The sequence below is a fragment of the Eretmochelys imbricata genome, chromosome 19, assembly GCF_965152235.1.
Source record: "Eretmochelys imbricata isolate rEreImb1 chromosome 19, rEreImb1.hap1, whole genome shotgun sequence".
Lineage (NCBI taxonomy): Eukaryota > Metazoa > Chordata > Testudines > Cheloniidae > Eretmochelys > Eretmochelys imbricata.
In genome coordinates this window covers 876811-882947 of record NC_135590.1, presented here as the reverse complement: position 1 = coordinate 882947, position 6137 = coordinate 876811, and positions in this window count along the sequence as shown.

The window sequence follows — 6137 nt, the reverse complement described above, 5'->3', positions numbered from 1 at the left end:
GCGAGCGACGTGGCTGCGGGGCGGGAGAGGACGCTCCCAGCTGGGACCCGGCGCCCCGAGCTGCCGCCCAGCCCGGGGGCGTCGCCGCAGGCCAGGCCCGTGCTCGGGGCTTTCTCGGCCGCCCGCCGGGGGCGCCTCAGCCGGCGGGACGCCGGGCGGGGAGCGGGGCAAGGTCCGGTCGCCCCGGCAGGGGGCAGGCGGGAGCTGGCCTGGGGAACAGCTGGGATGCATCCGATGAAGTGGGCTGCGGCTCAGGCAGGCTGATGCTCAGATAAAACGGGTTAGTCTCTAGTCTGCCAGAAGTCCTCCCTTCGCGGATACAGACCAACACGGCTGCTCCTCTGAAGCTTGTTCAGGGTCTCGCTCTCTCTCCCCCAAAGGTGGGACTAGCTGCTGCGCTCATCAGATAAGTCACTGGTTCTCAAACTTTCCACAGACCACTTGAAAAATCGCTGAGGGTCTCGGCCGACCATAATGATCTTTCCACTGTTCGCTAGCTATTGTAAAGTGCTTTGGATAACAGCACTATATGAAAAAAAACCTTAGTAATAATTAATATTTTTTTGTTCTACAGGTAAAAGCACACAACTCACATTTTAATATCAGTAGTCTTACCTTTCTAATGCGATGGACGTGGCCTCTCTCCCCCCACCTTGGCAGCCCCCAAGCTGGGGCTGGGAAGGAGGGGGGGTTCTCCCCTGCCACAGCAGCCACAGAGCTGAGGCTGGGAAGGAGGGGGGAGTCTCTCCCCAGAAGCCACAGCCCTGGAGCTGGGGAAAGTTGCCTCTTTCTTTGGCCGCTGCAGCCCTGCACATCCCAAATTCCCTCCCCCGCTTCTCACCGCACTGGTCCCTCCTACCTACCCCTTATTCCCACCAAGGCCACCACCTCGCCTTACATGTGCATCTTCTCCAGGGTCCAGGCACCTAATTAGAGGAGCCATGCCTGCGCAGCTCCACTAATTGGGGGGGGGGGAGGGGGTGGCCCTTTGTTCTGTTGTGTGCGGCCACCCAGGCGCGCACCTTAGAGGGAACAATCCGCGGATCACCTGAATGGAGCTCATGGACCACAGTTTGAGAACCTCTGAGATAAGTTTTGATTCTCTTAGTATGATGGCAGCATTGGCTCTTCTATCTGATTCAGACCTAGTGCCTAAACAAAACCATGAATGGATTTAGTCTCATCCGTTTCCTGTGTGGGATCATTATCTATCTTACACACTGGGGAAGCAAAGGCCCAAGCGGGGCAGTGACTTTCCCTAGGGTCACACAGGGAGTCTGTGGCAGAGCTGGGAGTTGAGCCCATGTCCCAGGCCAGTGCCTCATTCCCAACACTAGGCCCTGCCTCACAGAGGTCACAGGTTTGATTCTTTTCCATAGCAATGACCACTGGATACGTGCTGTTCTGGGACACCAGACCATGGAATGGGGATCCCAGATCTCTCACAGGAGTCCTCTTCTGCATGGTGGTGCCCCAGGTGGAGGCTTTTGCACCCATAAACTGTACTACCCGTGCCCCAGCTAGCCAGCTTGAAACCCTCGATCCCATCTGGTTATTGCCCTGGTGCATGCAGCCTCTACCCACCTCCCAGGAGGCTTAGCTGAATGAGCTCATCCTACTGCACAGGGTAGAGGTCCAGCAGCAGGGAGGCCTGATCTGCCAATTGTCCCCTTGGATAGAAAACCATGAATTTCTGCCAGGAAAAGCCTTGAGTCCCAGAGCAACTTCTCTTTGCTTTGGCTGCTTAGAGCAGCTGCCCTCAAATCTTCAATTTGTTGTTCCCCTTCGTTTATTTCTAGGGGACTGGCCAGGCTTTCCCCGTTGACCATTTCCCATGGTGCAGCGGGGAGCTAACCACCAGGGCATAGTGACTAATCTGCTGTGCTCAGAATTACTGAGCCCCAAAGGTACCCCACAGCTGGGTGGGCCTTGGCCTGGATACTGAGCAGGCAGGTGTGTGTCAGAGCTGGCCTGGCACTCAGTGCATGGCCCTCTGCTGCTGTCTCAGACATGGAAAAGTGTTAGCTTGTGACAAACACTTAAAAATGCATGTTAGAGCCTTCTAAAGTGCAGGGATGGGGAGCCCCCATATCAATTTTATGGGGCTATTTGCCTGGGTGCCTTACCTTAAATTGTGCTCAAATCTTTGTAGTCACTTGTGAGCTCTATTTAAGGAGAAATAGCCAGGCTCAGCTTGATATGTGCCCTTGGATCGGGGAGAGGGAGGGAGGGAGAGGAAGTGGGGACAGCTCCGCATGCATGGATTTGCCCGGGCCTCCATGCTGGGGGAGGCAGGGTGTTGAAGGATGTGGAGGCTTGTGGTTTTTCAGAGTTACATTTGTATGGGGCCCTGGCATGTCACTCTGGGCCTTGGGCCCCATCCTTCTCCCCAGGCCGAGGGGTGCTTGCTTCCTCTGTTGCGCTTTGGACAGTTCAGTACCAAGGCCGCTGAGCTCCAGAGTGTGGTGCTCACACTTGCAGCCACACGGAGGGGTTTCAGCAATGCAGCGGAGTCGAAGCCCTCCTGATGGCTGCCGTCCAAGCCACCTCCAGCCCCGTTCTACTGGTTCTCTCCCCATGATTGACCATATATGGTGGCGCAGGCTGCAGGGAGATGCTGCCAGCTGGATTTAGGATCAGGGCTGACCCCAGCTTCGAGGCACAATGACCTTTCTCAAGAAACAAAGGCGAAGAGGAAAAGGGCAAAGTTAAGGGAAGAGAGACTCATCAAATCCTGCATGTGCCCGAGCTTGAGAGCGGCCTCAGGAGGGTCCAGCGAGCTGGGGGGAGGGTGGTGTTTTTGTGTTGGGGAGGAAGGAAGGTTGGGGGAGAAGAGAATGGAGGAGGGAAAAACAAAAATAATCCTATTCCTAACCCAGACAACCCTGCTGCTTCTGCTAGTAGAATGTGCCTGGCCCATGCATAGAAGCGATGTACGGTCTGAAATACCCCTGGGATCTCACAGACAATTCCCCCGCCCTCTGCTCCCCACACACACATACCCCAGTTCTCCTCCCACGTGCACAGTTCTGCCATCCTCCAACCCAACCCAGCTATGGGACTCCCAACGACTCACACCAATTCCACCAATACCCAGCCCTCTCCCCCAGACACCCACTCTGTCTGCAGCATGGGATTGCTGAGTGCTAGCAGTAAGAGGAGGGAATACATGGAGTGGTAATTAGGAAATACACCAGGGTTTTTAATTACTCAAATCAATTTTATTCTAAACTAATTGAAAGTGAGGTAAACATCCCACATGCTTCAGGGCCCGTTGGGAAAGCAGGGGCTGTGCACCCAGCATCCGTGCCAGGGACGGTGCAGCTTTGCCTCTCCGTGCTGTGCAGCGTTTCTAGAGGCTTTGCCTGTGGCTGGGGTGGCACTGTGAGCCCCAGGCCTATGGATCAGTGGCAGTGGATGTGGGCAGCCCGGGCAGGATCATGTAGCAGTTGGGGATTAGCAGTAACAGGCTGCTCTCATCATATGTTGCTTGTAAGAATTCTGGGCACTACAGAGCAGTGCTAACAGACATGCCCCAGGCACCGGGCCAGGCTTAGGGCCCAGCTGCAGTTGGTATCTATGACAGTCCGGGGTGCAGACCAGTGAGGGGCTGTCACCACCTGCCCTGCCTCACAATGCTTTACTGCTGTGCTCCCAACCTGGGCTGCTCTCAGACAGCAGGCAGGGCCCACCCTGAGTGTCTGTGGATAGCCACAGCCCTAGTCAAGCACCTCTAACCCCAGCAGCCTGTCAGCAACCAGCCACACTCCAGCTTCCAGCAGCCTTGATTACCACTTGCAGGGTGATCCCAACACACTCCCGGTCCTGGATTTTTCTCCCAAAAGGTGTGTTCTGCACAGTCCAGCCAAGTCAGTTGACCCTTTAAGGGGATCACGATACAACAACGTGCCACATTAAACAGCGTTACTCACACAGTTCACAACACTGGATTAGATGTAAAACAAGTTTATTTAACTCCAAAGAGAGGTTTTCAGTGAGTGCAAGTAGTAAGGAATTAAAGTCAGCAATGATTACAAAATAATGATACAATGCTTCCTAGTACTAAACTTCAACTTGGGTCAAGGTAAAATTCTTACCACAGGTTTTCATTGTTGACCAAGTTTCAGGTCAGGTTCTGCTCCCAAGGTTCAACAACAGTTCTCTTTTGTTCTCTTAGGTGAAAGACAGAGATGGACAGGGAGAGAGAACTTGGGGTGGTTTTGACTCTTGCTTTTATAGTTCAGTCACCCTTTGAAAAGCATTTTCCTGAGCGTGACCCCTAGTTAACGTTCTTTCCAGCTGAGAGTAAGGGAGAATGGAGTGTGGCGGAGGAAGGGGGCTTCATATTTCTTTTCACCTGTGTATGCAGAAATGCAGATTTTCTTTGTTGTCTTCTTCCCCCCTCTTGCTGTCCGAGGACTCTGTATATACCTTATATGCAAATGGAGGTAAACACATCCCATTGTTTAAGACAGGCCTGCTTGACCAGTTCTACCTAATTGGGGCTATGTGAGTTGAACACATGCCTTTAACATCATAAGGTATGTATATGTCATAACTTTACACATAATGTTGCTACATACATGTCACCATATTACTGACCAGTGAGGAGTTAGTTCTCAAATGATTCTACAAAAGACAGATTTTGTACAAAGATTATTACAATAATGGGTAGGGTGTGAATATAGGGCTGCATTCGGTCACAGGATCAATGCTGTGTAGCTTGTAAAATCAGCTCCTGCTCTTGGATGTACTTGAAAGGCAAGTGCTGGGGCCAGAGAGGGGATGAAATGTCCAGGCCTTGCACTTTGTGTTGTCATTTACAGCTGTGTTGAGAGATTACAATGCAGGGTCAGGTATGTCCCTTCCAGGGCTAATCTACAAATCCATGGATTGTGTGCACCGCAAAGACTCTGTTACATGTATTTATATAAATGTATCATATGACATTGCAACCACACTGTTCTTTTAAAGTCAAGCACTCAGACTTTCAGAAATGCTAGCGTTAAGATTGGCTGTATACTTAATTTGGCCTCCTGGTGCATGTGCACCATGATATAGACTAACTATGGAATCATACACTACTTTTTCCACAGGACCCCTGCTTCATTCAGTGAATGGGTGGTTATTCAATATTTCTTTCCTCATTCAGATTTTGGTCCCTCATGGTATTTAATGCAGGCAACCAAACCTTGTGCTAAATACAAAATGATTTATTTCTTCCTGCACTTAGGATGGAAGAATCCAATGCACTGCTACAGACTAGGGACCGAATGGCTCGGCAGCAGTTCTGCAGAAAAGGTCCTAGGGGTTACAGTGGACGAGAAGCTGGATATGAGTCAACAGTGTGCCCTTGTTGCCAAGAAGGCCAATGGCATTTTGGGATGTATAAGTAGGGGCATTGCCAGCAGATCAAGGGACGTGATCGTTCCCCTCTATTCAACATTGGTGAGGCCTCATCTGGAGTACTGTGTCCAGTTTTGGGCCCCACACTACAAGAAGGATGTGGAAAAATTGGAAAGAGTCCAGCGGAGGGCAACAAAAATGATTAGGGGACTGGAACACATGAGTTATGAGGAGAGGCTGAGGGAACTGGGGATGTTTAGTTTATGGAAGAGAAGAATGAGGGGGGATTTGGTAGCTGCTTTCAACTACCTCAAAGGGGGTTCCAAAGAGGATGGATCTAGACTGTTCTCAGTGGTAGCTGATGACAGAACAAGGAGTAATGGTCTCAAGTTGCAGCGGGGGAGGTTTAGGTTGGATATTAGGAAAAACTTTTTCACTAGGAGGGTGGTGAAACACTGGAATGCGTTGCCTAGGGAGGTGGTGGAATCTCCTTCCTTAGAAGTTTTTAAGGTCAGGCTTGACAAAGCCCTGGCTGGGATGATTTAATTGGTGTTGGTCCTGCTTTGAGCAGGGGGTTGGACTAGATGACCTTCAGGGGTCCCTTCCAACCCTGATATTCTATGATTCTATGATTCTTGGCCATTGCTGACTGCTTCATAAACTTTAATGAATTTCTCTTTACCGTACCCTCTGAGCTGCTGACGGTATGTTAATATCGCCATTTTACAGCTCAGAGATTTGCAACCAAATTGTCTGAAGCCGTCACTACGTTTGCGTGCCTAACTTGACAC